This window comes from Mustela erminea, chromosome 4, assembly GCF_009829155.1.
Source record: "Mustela erminea isolate mMusErm1 chromosome 4, mMusErm1.Pri, whole genome shotgun sequence".
NCBI classification, from domain to species: domain Eukaryota; kingdom Metazoa; phylum Chordata; class Mammalia; order Carnivora; family Mustelidae; genus Mustela; species Mustela erminea.
In genome coordinates this window covers 88546069-88559882 of record NC_045617.1, presented here as the reverse complement: position 1 = coordinate 88559882, position 13814 = coordinate 88546069, and the positions used below count along the sequence as shown (strand labels likewise).

General features: G+C 38.5%; 2 protein-coding genes across 2 annotated transcripts in view; both read left to right on the top strand.

Annotated features, from left to right (window-relative positions):
* Positions 1-7190, top strand: part of MED20 (mediator complex subunit 20) — a 154089-nt gene extending 146899 nt beyond the window's left edge. The window contains exon 6 of the mRNA XM_032339947.1: positions 7136-7190. The gene's annotated coding sequence lies outside the window, so the exon portion shown is untranslated. The remainder of the gene's footprint in view (positions 1-7135) is intronic.
* The window catches only part of USP49 (ubiquitin specific peptidase 49), a 57136-nt gene continuing 50458 nt past the window's right edge, over positions 7137-13814 (top strand). Inside the window, exon 1 of the mRNA XM_032339921.1 lies at positions 7137-7209. The gene's annotated coding sequence lies outside the window, so the exon portion shown is untranslated. The remainder of the gene's footprint in view (positions 7210-13814) is intronic.

The following is a 13814-nucleotide window of genomic DNA, read 5'->3' as shown; positions in this document are numbered from 1 at the left end:
CTGCCTTTAGCTCAGGTAATGATCCGGGGTCCTGGGATCCAGCTTCATTGTCGTTGTTGGGTTCCCTGCACAGTGGGAAGCCTGGTTCTCTCTCTTTCACTCCCCTGCTTGTGTTCCTTCCCTCTCTTGCTGTCTGTCTCTTTCTCTCTGTCAAATAAATAAATCAAAAATCTTTGGGGGGGAAAAATTTTTTTTTTTTTAAGATTTTATAGTTAAGTAATCTCTATACTCAGTGTGGGGCTCAAACTCACAATCCTGAGATCAGAAGTCTCATGTTATACCAACTGAGCCAACCAGGTCCCCCAAAACATTTTAAAGACCAGTGAAACAAAAGCCAGGATTAAGCATCCTATAAGTGTAAAAATTCCCTGCATGATGTTCCCTTACACCCCACCCCAGGATAACTGCCATCCTTATTGTTACCAAGAAAGGTGGGATTTTGCTTCTTTTTATTATCTTTTAAATTCTAAACTTGGGAATAGATTAGCTCAGTAATGAGAGGCCTTCAGTCTCTTTTTACATGTTTTATTTTTCACATGAGGTAATACTAGAAAAATAACAGATGATGCTGTTATGCCATTGATTCTTCTGAACACTTTCCACATCTTAATTCCCCAGCAGCTGTTTGAAGTAGGTGAGGAGCAGAGCCCAGGCTAGGAATTAGGTTCCACTGAGATTCTAATCCAGCCAATCTGATGCTTAAACTTGCCCTCTTAAGCATGACACCTAGTTAGGGTACTGTTGTATAATTAGATACAATTATATATTTTGAAGATCTGGGTTTATTTTGTATCTTGGAATACTTTAACCAGATAACAGGGTAGCCACTGAGCTCTGTATTGTTTCTGCTAGAACTGTTTTCTTGGAAAGCTCTATAGGGTTTTGGTTCTTGTCCAAACACTCGTAATATCTCATTGCTTGGCACAGACAAATAGTCCATCAATTTATGTAACCCTTATTGTATCTTTTAGTATTGTCCATTTCAGAGCCCTTCTAAAATGTTTATTTTATAAACATTTATTTTATAAATACCAGTGGATTTTCTTAAGTACTAGGGAATTTTCAGGGAAAACTAAAATCATCACTTTATGTTTATTGAATGGTGATATGTAGGTTAGAGTTAGCTTTAATTTTTAAAAGAAGAGCTGTGATTATAGGAAACATTTTTCTAATATTCAAAATTCTTAAAAGACTTTTATGTTTGTAAGACACAATAATTTTTGGCACTTGTTTAGATATAATCTCCAAGAGATAGCTTCTTTATAAAACTGTTATTGCCTCTAGTGAATTTATGTGTCCTTTGCAGTGTTTTCTCTGAAAACAACTAGCCGCAGTGATAAATCTTTCTTTTTTTCCTTTTTTTTTTTTTTGTTTTGGTTTTAAAGTAATCTCTGTGCGCAATGTGGGGCTTCAACTCATGACCCCCAAATCAAGAGTCTCATGCTCTTTCACCGAGCCAGCGTGCACAGCCTGCAGTGAAAATAAGTTTCTGTGTTTAAATTTTAGAATCAGACACTGTTTCCATAGGAGTGCAGATTTACGGCTCCATCTCCTCTCGAACAAGGCAAATAAAGTGCCTCAGGATATTGCTAACTGACAACTAAATTTTACCATGACACAAAACTTTGCTTAAGTAAACCTCCTGTTTTTTTGCCACGGAGGTAGAGTTACGGATGTAAGCAATTGTCTTGGACTTAGGTACGGCTGTTTTTTCCTGTGTGATCCTGGATGAGTCATTTAACAACCAATTCAAATATCCATTCTTCATCCATGGGGTGCCACTGGCACCTACCTCATTGTGAGAATTAACTGAGCAAATATACGTGAAAACACCTCACTTCACGTGGTATCTAGTAGGAGTAAAATAAATGTTCATAAATGTTCTCTTCCCATTAAAATTGCTGCTTTTTGCTGGCAAAATTGTATTTATAAAATGTGCTTGGTAGGGGCGCCTGGATGGCTCAGTGGGTTAAAGCCTCTGCTTTCGGCTTAGGTCATGATCTCAGGGTCCTGGGATTGAGCCCTGCATCGGGCTCTCTGCTCAGCAGGGAGCCTACTTCCCTCTCTCTCTCTCTCTCTCTCTCTCTGCCTGCCTCTCAGCCTACTTGTGATCTCTGTCTGTCAAATAAATAAATAAAACCTTTTAATAAAATATGCTTGATAATGAGAACTAAGGTTTTAAAATGGTTTGAATGAATGCTGGCTGACTGAACTCTGCCAATTAATAGTATTTATTGTATGTGGGGAGTAGAAAAGCAGGAGTCGATTTCAGCACAGTAATGGAATGGCAGTTCTGGTGCATCCTAGACGGAAAGCTATTTTTGTGGCTCGTGCCCTACAAACTAAATGGGCTTTGGTTTGCATATATTGATCTTGGATGATTGGGGAGAATGCAAGTATATCTGCTCTTGCTTTTAAATCATTTTATTTTTTGGTGAGAAGAAATTTCCCAGAGTGGCTAATATCTCGTGCCCTTTAATCCCTATAAGCTGTTAGTTAAGACCAGGATGTTATTTAACTAAAGATGCAGGTACCAAAAACATTTTAGGATTCTTTAGCTCCACAGGAAGAAAGATCAGGTTCTTTTATCCTAGCATGCTCCTCCAAGCCCCTGGAAAGTTCAAATATCAGTCTCTTCTCATCAGAATAAGGATCTAAAGTCTTTGCTATTTTTGGTAGCTGGGAAATAAGGGCTAACCCTTGTATAGCTCTTGTCAGTTTACAGTGCGCTTACACATACATTTTCGTATTTGATCTGTGCAACCCTCAGAAGGGAGTAGAAGTGAGAAGGTAGAGGTCCCAAGACAATAGTGAGTTGCCCAAGGTTACACTGCTAATAAGGGATAACTTGAGGCTTAAACCCAAGCTTTATGATTCTAAATCTAAGGCTCTTGCACTCTTCTGTGTTCTTATGCCCCTTATAAATAAACAGACCCATCTAATATCTTATTGCTAGATATGGAAGTCAATCAAAGCAGGTGGATTTCTAAAACTTTTTTAAAAAAGATTTTGTCTCTTTGTGAGTGAGAGAACACGGGTGTGCATGCATGGATGGGGGAGGGGCAAAGGGAGAGGGAAAAGCAGGCTTCCTGCTGAGCAGGGAGCTCAATGTGAGACTAGATCCCAGGACCCTGAGATCATGACCCGAGCCGAAGGCAGATGCTTAACTGACTGAGCCTGGCACCCCTAAAACTTTTTTTAATTGTGTATATATTTATTTATTTGACAGGGAGAGAGAGAGAGAGCACATTAGTGAGCATGAGTCAAGGGAGGGAGAGAAAGAGGGAAAGAATCCCAAGCAGTTTTCTGTGCTGAGCATGGAGCCCAGGACTTGGGGCTCAATCCCAGAACCCTGAGATCATGACCTGAGCCAAAACTGACAGTCCAACACTTAACTGACTGAGTCACACAGGCATCAGGCATTTAGGGAAAAAAATTTCTAATGTGCGGCTTCACCAACTTTTAGTCCGAGACTCTGGATCTCTTACATGGGCTCCCTGCTCAGTGGGGAGCTTGCTTCTCCTTCTCCCACTCCCCCTGCATGTGTATGTGCTCTCTGTCTCTGTCAAATAAATAAATAAAATCTTAAAAAAAAAATCAGTAGGATACTAGAATGAATGAGAAGCACTCTTCTCAGGAAGCCCATAGTTAAGTTAACATTCCATGTACACTGTATAATAAAACTTTGTAAACCCATGGGCACATTTCTGTTTTGTGGCAAACAAGCATTTTAATAAACAGCTTCTAAGAAATCAGTTCATTTGGCCAGTGAACTTAGATTTTACCACCTAAATTATCCTGAGCCACAGTCAGAGTGTGTAAGTGCAGTCCTAGCATGCTTTGTATTTCCCAGAAAATCATAAATCTGTTTTCCAGTTCCTGTACAGAGGTCCTAAATTTGAACTTAAACCATTAGGGCCATTAATTGGTAAAACCCATGGCAACTAATAACTTAGAATCATAGAAAAGTAAAGTCAGCAGACCTTGAACTTTTTTGTTCATGCTATCTATACTGTACTCTGAAATGTAAAGTGTTACACATTTCTTTTTACATTATTATTTACTCTGGGTATTATGTGCAAATTGTGGAATTTCAAATTTATTTGGGCCTGGAGATCACAAAACTCTTCAGTGGCAGAACAAGGACTGAAACCCAGGTTTGCTGATATCCAGCCTAGCTTTCTCTTTTCCTGCTGGAATTCCTAATATAACATCCAAGAAACATTTAATCGTGATCTTAAAATTTTACATGAAGTCTCTTTATTCAATGGTGGATGCATCTAAAATTTTTCCTTATTGTATGAGTTTACCCTGCCTTTGTATCTTCTAAGGCTTATTTTTACTTTGATTAGATATGACTGATCAGGAGCGCCTGTGTGGCTCAGTCAGTTAAGTGTCTGCCTTCAGCTCAGGTCAGGATCCCAGAGTCCTGGGATCAAGCCCCGTCTTAGGTGCTCCCTTCTCAGAGAGAGTCTGCTTCTCCTTCTCCCTCTCTCCTCCCTCTACTTGTGTTCTCTCTCTCACTCGCTCACTCTCTTAAATAAATAAAATATTTAAAAAGATATAAGTGATTATTAATAATTTAAAAAATTACTTATGACATGGACTTAAAAATGTCATTTTTTTAGACTTTCTACCCAGCTACAGAGAAAGCATTGGTTTGTGAGCTGTTGGTTCTTCAGCAGTGACAATGAAAATATGTTTCCACTTCAAAACAAACACCATTAGGTGTAGCTTCCTGGCTTATCACACCTGCCTTTTTTGCTCTCAGGGCTGTCTTGAGGCACCTGAGAGGTGGGTGTAGAAGCACTTTGAAAACCATAAAGTGCCATAACAATATGTTGTATGCATGCATTCATGTGTGAATCTTCTGATTAATTGTATACTTGAGACGGTTTGTTAAACGACATTTTGCTGCAAGAGTTTATAGATTGGAATAGGCCAAACATGTGACTGGGTCAAGGAAAACATTTAAATCCAGCAAGGCTTGCTGGTGGTAAAATCATAGATTGGGTGCGTGGTAGGAAATAAGGGTGGAGTGTTGGTACCTTAGAATGTGAATAGAAACAACAGATTTGAACATTTTCTTTATTTAGTATCTAGCCTATTTGTTCTTTCATCAGTATTTTTTGAGCACCTAGTAAAGACTAGGCATAGTTTTAGACGTCACTGATGTTCACAATAAGTAAGACAAGGTACTGTTATCCCCCAGGAGTTTACAGGAGAAGATAGTTATAGACAAGGTATAACATAGGATAATAGATGTTTCTGTTTTGCAAAGTACCTCATAACTGACCTTGCCAAGAAAGGTATAATCTTGGTTAGATTTTTTAAAAATTTAAATGTATTAATATTCTCATGATCAACTTTTTAAACTTTAAAAAATAATATTGTAAAATATATACTTAAAATATTTTGAGATATGTAACACATAAACTATATTTTTAAATGTATAAATTATCATTTATATATATTGAATCTTAGTTATATTTAATATTCAGTTACATTTATTTTATATATATTTATATTTAGATAATCTTAATTACCTAAAATGAATCTTTTCTACTTGGTGAGCCATCTGAACATTCCCTATCTGGCTGCATTACTGTTAGAGAGCTCTTCAAGGAAGGGAGGGCATAGCTGTCACTTTGATGTTTGGTGCTAGTATTTTTTCAGAGCAGAAACCTGACTTTGAATCCTAGCTCTGGCAGATAGTAACTGTGGAACTTATTTTGTGCCTCAGTTTCAATGTCTGTGAAATGGAAATAAAGATAATACCTAACTCATCATTGTGAGAAGTGAATGAGTTAATACATACGAGAGTGCTTAGGGGAGTGTCCGTCATACATTTAGAACTGTATAAATGCCATCAGCAGCTATCATTGTCACTGTTATTGTTATTATTTGGCAGAATAATGTGAGGAAGCTTAAGAATGGACTTTCTCAAGCTTGAAAATTGCTCAAAACTAAAGGTAGAAAGACAAAAAGAAGGGAAAGAAGGGAGCTAAGCCTTTGTTGATCATCAGCTACGTGCATGGCAGTGACCTCATGTTTACCTACATTTTCATTTAGTCATTACACGAGTGCCCTGAAGTATATTAGAAAACAAGCTTCAAATTAGGAAACTTGCATAAGGTCTTGTCCAAGTAAGTGGACAACACGATGATAACTGGTCTTTGCTATTCTGCATCCTGTACTCTTGCCTTGCATGACACTAGAAAACGTGAGAATTCAGCAAGTTTCACTAGGAGGTAAGCTTGAAATTTGCTTTTTAGGGACTTTATTTTTAATGACCATTTAAAGGATGTCATCAACATTTTTAGTTTCTTCCTACTGTAGCAATTTGTTTTATGTATCTGTAATTCCACCCCTCCCATTCAAAAATACATTGCAATAGTTTAAATGATGTAAGTGGAACCTAGATGGCACATATTTGGACACACAGAGTCTTAGTAATAGTTTTCAGAATTAAGCTAAATTATAATTTCCCAATTTTCAAGATCACTGTTGTAATTATTGAAGTCATTACTCCTGAAGTTAATAGCTATTCCATAGGGCTTTTTTTTTTTTCAAAGTTTTTTTTCTTTTTAAGATTTTATTTATTTATTTGACACAGAGAGAGAGATCACAAGTAGGCAGAGAGGCAGGCAGAGAGAGAAGGAGAAGCAGACTCCCCGCTGAGTAGAGAGCCTGATGCGGGGCTTGATCCCAGGACCCTGAGATCATGACCTGAGCCAAAGGCAGCGGCTTAACTAACTGAGCCACCCAGGCGCCCTGCCATAAGGCTTTTAAACCTAAATTCCATGTAGCTACATATCCTAGGTACTAATCCCTTTTTTTTTTTTTTTTTTTTTTTTAAAAACTTTATTTATTTATTTGACAGAGAGAAATCACAAGTAGATGGAGAGGCAGGCAGAGAGAGAGAGGGAAGCAGGCTCCCTGCTGAGCAGAGAGCCCGATGCGGGACTCGATCCCAGGACCCTGAGATCATGACCTGAGCCGAAGGCAGTGGCTTAACCCACTGAGCCACCCAGGCGCCCCACTAATCCCTTTTTTTGAATTTATAAATAAAATTCATGAAATTGCTTTTCTTTGCTGTTTATTAGCCCAACCTTACGAATTGTTTCCCCTGCAGGTAATAGAGAAGAGGAAACCTAATCAATGGCTGTGGAATGATATGGAAGAAGATGGAAAAAACTTGTTTAATGGGTAAGAAATAAAACTATGATAAAAAGATTAATGAAAATTATTCTTAATAGTGTTATGTATGGCCAGTCTGTAATAAGCGGCCAATGTTGGTATTCCATTAGGGTGAATGATCAGTCACTATATTTGTCTTATCCCCAGTCTGAACTTTCATCACCTGCTTCCTTCTTACCATTGTGAATTTCTCAGTACTATGAGTTAGCTTAAGCTAGGAGGGGACACAGCTGTTTTTGAAGATAAAAGTAGAGGGGCGCCTGGGTGGCTCAGTGGGTTAAAGCCTCTGCCTTCGGCTCAGGTCATGATCCGCATCGGGCTCTCTGCTCAGCAGGGAGCCTGCTTCCCTTCCTCTCTCTCTGCCTGCCTCTCTGCCTGCTTGTGATCTCTGTCTGTCAAATACATAAATAAAATCTAAAAAAAAAAAAAAAAGATTTAAAAAAAAAAAAAAAAGATAAAAGTAGAATCTGGAGTTCAGCAACCATACTAAAATCCAGGTTTGAGGTAGGTTTTGAAGCTTATTGGTGGTTGGATTCTTATTTTCCAAATCCTGCCAGCTGCTGTGATGTTAGGATTTACTCTGATGATCCTGTTCATTTAGGCAAGTGCAGGTTGTGCCAATGGAATGCCACAGAACATGTGACTAAATTTATGAGATGTGAAATGTTTTTTTTTTTTTTTTTTAAAGATTTTATTTTATTTTTTTTTATTTGTCAGAGAGAGAGCGAGCAAGAGCGAGCACAGGCAGACAGAGTGGAAGGCAGAGTCAGAGGGAGAAGCAGGCTCCCTGCCGAGCAAGGAGCCCGATGTGGGACTCGATCCCAGGACGCTGGGATCATGACCTGAGCCGAAGGCAGCTGTTTAACCAACTGAGCCACCCAGGCGTCCCTGAGATGTGAAATGTTTTAATACTACAAGTCCATACGTTCTTATTGTCAATCATTCAAACATTATAGATGACCAAAATTCTCTCCCTAAAACTTAGCCCCCTCCCAGGGTGTAGAATGTATGATACATTTTCGTGCAACCTTCTTTGCCTAATGATTTAAAAATTGGGTTTGGAAGCCAGACTGTTTTTGACTAGGCATCTATTAACTTAACATTTGGGCAACTAAATTTCTTTATGAACATAATTCCTTGGTTATAAGTGGGGACAGTAAAATTTCTGTCTCATCGTGATGTTGAGGATTAATTGGATAATACATCTAAAAAACTTGGAAAAATGCCTGAGACATAGTGTTAAATAAATGTTAGCTGTAATTTTCGTATGTATTCTAGTTAGCCTTTTTATGTGCCAGCCCTCCACAGATGAATCTTTTTTCCTCAGGTACTGTAGGAGTTAAACCATCTTGGATAAGGTTAACCCTGGTGGCAAGGATTTTTAAAATTTTCATGCAAGTGTTCTTTTTGGTTTAAGCTTTGATTCTCTCAGAGTATGCTGCTAGGCTGTGTGTGAGAACAGAGTTCTACACCTTCAGCTCTTACTGCATACTTCATGGTGTATAAATGATGCTTACAAATACGCATGAGTAAAGACTGTCTTCTGTCTGTGATAGTTTTATCATGCCCATGTAAGTATCATGTTAAAGCAGGATGCTTTAGAAACTCTTGTTTCTAATAGGTATGTCAAATTTTCTGTTAAGATTCCTTCGGTCTCTTTTGAAAGATCAGTCTTTTTAAATTTTTTCTTGTTTCACAGAATTGTAATAATTATGAAAATGTCTTTGATATCTTTTCCATGGCTTGTCAGCACTTTCTTACCTGTTTTTAGGAAGGGAGGCCACTGAGACAGTCATCTCTTCTTAATATTTTCCTCCTTATTGCCCTGGGGCTTTATTAGATTATTATGGAATATTCTCTCTGTTGTGACTATTTTAGAAGACTAATATATATAAACAGAAGTTAACATTTACCGAATACTTCTTATGTGTCAGGCTCTGCTTTAAGTGCTTTACTTACTCATTATCTCTTTTAATCCCATCATCTACTTAGGAGGCAGATACTGTTATTATCTTCATTTTAAAAGCTGAGGAAGCTGAGGCACAGATTAAGTAACTTGCCCAAAGTCACATTGCAAGTGGCAGTTCTCAGATTCAAACCTAGATCTCTGTTCCAGAGCCTGTAACTGCTGGCCTAGTTAGTAAACTCACATAAGGTTTGTTAAGGTGGGTGTATATTTAAATAGGATGATAAAGCCAAATATTTCCTGAAAAAGCACCATAACTAATCTGATTTTATTGTTTGTGGGAAGGAAAATGTGAAATCATGTATCTTCTTAAGTATGGGAAAAATGATGATGTGAGATGATTAATCATAAATAATTGTTTGTCTCGGGCCATCCTTAAATGAATACAGCTGTCCTGCTTCTTTATGAATCATTTTCAGTAGATAGAAAATCACTTGCACCTAGCTCAGGACCAGCATGTATGTGTTTAAAAGGGACTAGAATGAGTTGATTTGTAGATTGCCATTTAGCTGCTATTTGTAGAAACAGGCTCTCAGAAAGATTGAACTGTGCAGCAGTTCGGAACTGATTAGTGATTGGAAATTGTTCTTTTGTCCTGTTAAATAATATTTGAATGACAGCAGAAAGTTATACAAGGAAAGAAAGACAGGAGAAAGGTGACTTACAGGTCTTATAATTAGAATGCCACTTAGAAGTAATGGTCTAAAAAGTCAATGTGCATTAACAATCGACACTTGTCTAGGAACTGGAAGGAGTTATAGTACATGGTTTTTGTTCTGGGCTATGTCTGTCAGAGGGAAGCATTGGCTTTTTTCCCCTTCATGTAGCCATTCATTCCCTGTTGAAATATGGTAAAGTACAAAGGGTAGGCAACATTTAAAATAACAACAACACTGATAAAATGTTTTGGCTTTCTTTAAAGTGTGAACACACGTGGTCAGCGATGTTTTCCTCTCTCCTCTCCATCTTTTTAAATTCCCATTTCCTGTCTGAGAATCCCTTCTAAGTGTTGATCAAAATTATGGCTTTCAGCATGCATCTCTTTTACAAGTGTCTTAAAGTGTTGCTCATTGACCCCTGAGACTCTTTAAGGAGTCAAAACTGTGTTCATAACAATACTAAAACATTACTTGCTTACGGGGTATGTAGCGGAGTTTTCCAAAGGCTATATAATGTGTAACCAAGTGAATACAGAAAAGGCTAGGAGAATCTAGCTGTCTTCCTTAATCCAGACATTGAAAAGATCTTCAGAAACGTGAAGTAAGACCACTCTTCTCTAGATTTGCAATGAGAAGCACTAAGGTTTGTTTCTATCTTAGAGTGTAACAGTGGGGGTACCTGGGTGTCTCAGTTGGTTAATTAGCTGCCTTTTGGCTCAGGTCATGATCCCAGGGTCCTGGGATCAAGCCCCATTTTGGGCTTCCTCCTCAGCAGGGAGCCTCTTTCTCCTCCACCCTCTGCTGCTCCTCTTGCTTGTGCTCTCTCACTCACTCTTTCTGTCAAATAAATAAATAAAATCTTTAAAAAAATAAAAAGAATGTATCAGTGACCCCAATCTAGGCCAGAGAGTCATGGTGCTCCTGTCTAGTGATTGAGTGGATTGCCACTGGTCATAGGCAGTGCCCACCACACAGCACCTCCGTGTACCTAGGGACATCCTGATAGACTGAGGCTATGTCTCCTGGTCTAGAGAGGTGAAACTTTTGCTCCTTTTTCATAATTGTGCTAGATGGTCTATTCCAGATTACAAGGAGCTATGGAAATCTAGAGAAAGGAGAGCTTGACTTTAAGTAGGAACACCATACAACCTTGACAGTGACCCCACTGATATGTGCCATATTTGGAGTTTTCCTTGTATCGGTTGCTCCCAATCTTGGGAGGACCAAAAGGACCTTTCAGGACAGCCTGTTATTTGACTGTATTAATTGAGCATCTCCTATGTTCCAGCTATGTTCTAGGGGCTGGAAATAAGTCAATTCACAAAAGAAAAACAAAAACACCTCTGTCCTCATTGGGCTTCCATTCTAGCTTTGGAGTCCTTTGCTGTAGTCCCAGCACCCTCTTCAGGGGACTCTGAGTTGGTGATGGCTGCTGTGGTGCTCACACCTCTGTGTCTTGAGCACTGACTGGTATTGCTAAGTGGCTAGCTGCTGAGGATATAGTGGGAACTGCTTGACATTTTGTGATTTTTATTATTATTATTTTTTTAAAAAGTACCAAATGGTTGGGAATTGTCAAATCATACGTGGAACAATAAAGGTAGCCTATTTAGTCACCCTTATTGTGGCTATTTTAATCTTGTTTTGTTTTCAAGTTATTGCCACTTTTGTCAAGAAATTTAACTTAAAATAATTAAATACCAACTAATGTTAAATTTATTCTAATTGTTTTTCATTATTTGAATAAAAATGTTCATATGTGTGTGAGATTTTCCTTGCCTGGTGAGTTGCTCCCAAGACCTTGTAATTTGTTTAATAGACTTTTATACAGAAAGAGATTACTTGGCTCATTAGATTGAGTCATTTAATAATGACTTGAAGGTTAACTAATGCGGCCATCAGACTCTTGCTCACCGGCTGGACGTCTATCACATTACCAAATTCAGTCATTTCCAAATGCAGACGAGTGGGAATATCATTAGAATATTAACGAAAAAAGAAAGTGACATTCAAAACGTGAATGACCAACAATTGTCTCTAAACATAATTTTAATTTTTAAGATACACTTCTTGGGGTACCTGGGTGGCTCAATGGGTTAAAGCCTCTGCCTTCGGCTCAGGTTGTGATCCCAGGGTCCTGGGATTGAGTCCCGTGTCACGCTATCTGCTCAGCGGGGAGCCTGCTTCCCATCCTCTCTCGGCCTGCCTCTCTGCCTACTTGTGATCTCTGTCTGTCAAATAAATAAATAAAATATTTTTTAAAAAATTAAATAAAAAGCTCCTTTAACACCTTCAATAAAGGGAGGGTCACAGTGCCACCCCATAAAAAAAAAAAAAAGATACACTTCTTAATAGAAGCTCTTTTTTTTTTTTTTTAAATGAGGTGGCATTGTGACCCTCCCTTTATTGAAGGTGTTAAAGGAGCTTTTTATTATTTTATTTTTTAAAAAATATTTTATTTATTACAGAGATTATAGGTAGGCAGAGAGGCAGGCAGAGAGAGAGGAGGAAGCAGGCTCCCTGCTGAGCAGAGAGCCTGATGTGGGGCTTGATCCCAGGGCCGTGGGATCATGACCCGAGCCAAAGGCAGGCTTTAACCCACCGAGCCACCCAGGTGCCCCTGGTGTGAGTAACATTTAAATTTTAGTATGCCCTTGTCTGTTACACTTCCCATTCTTCTGTTTGCTTACCAGAGTCCAAAATTTTGATACCTCTCATGTACTATTCTATCATCTGCCACTCTTTTTGTCCTCATGAATTTATGCTCTTTATTACCCTTTGCTGTGATTTTATTGGGATTTTGAGAGAAAAGGAGATAAAAGTGTATTCATTCTGCCATATTTTACTGGGAACCCGTGTTCTAACATGTGTTATTGAGTGCGTGCAGCATACCAGGAATTGTGTTAGACACTTGTCTTTTCTCTAATTCAAAAATCCCTTCAAATTTTTCTATTGAGGTTAGAATATTCATTCACATTAGTGCTATTCACCTGTTATTTTTTGTTATTTTTCGAGCACCTTCTATACACTAGGCACTATCACAAAAAGCACTTCCTTCAATCATCACATTTACTCCAATGCATATAGGTAGTATACCTCATTTTAATGAATATGGAGACAAATTTAAAGTCACAGGCCCAGTAAAAAGTAAAGTTGGGTTTGGGATAGGCTTTTAAAATAAATATTCTTTCTGTATATCAACTATCTATTGGATATTAGATAACCATTGTGGGTTTTTTTTTTTTTTTTTCCTTAAATGTAAGCTCTGCACCCTGTGTGGGGCTTGAGCTCATGACCCCAAGATCAGGAGTCGCATGCTCTATTGACTGAGCCAAGCAGATACCCAAACCATTATAGATTTTTAAGCAGGGGAACGCAGTGTAGGATGAAAATGCTGTTTTTGTTTAATATAGTGATAATATTTAAGATACATAATAGATCTGGGGTGCCTAGGTGGCTCAGTGGGTTGGGCCTCTGCATTCAGCTCAGGTCATGGTCTCAGGGTCCTGGAATCCAGCCCTGCGTTGGGCTCTCTGCTCGGCGGGGAGCCTGCTTCCCACCTCTCTCTTTGCCTTCCTCTCTGCCTGCTTGTGACCTCTCTTTCTGTCAAAATAAATAAATAAAATCTTAAAAACAACAACAACATAATAGATCTAAAAAGAGAGGAGGCATCAACTAGCACCTAAAGCAGTAATGAATGGCCTGCAGTGTTAAGGGCCTAGATTTGGAGGGGAGAGAGCAGTAGCAATGAGGAAGGTAATTAGGTTTAAGAAGCGTGTGTGTGTGTGTGTGTGTGTGTGTGTGTGTGTGTGAGATTTGAATCCATTCTCTTTAATGAGCTACTATAACAAAGAACTTAGCCCTGTGTCTGGTACTCTCATTTCTGAGTGTGAATTGGTAGGCTTTGGTAACCAGCTTGACTGTGACATTAATAAGGAATCAGAGGGAATGTCAAGTTTTCAAGTCAGGTAAATAGGAGTGCCATATCT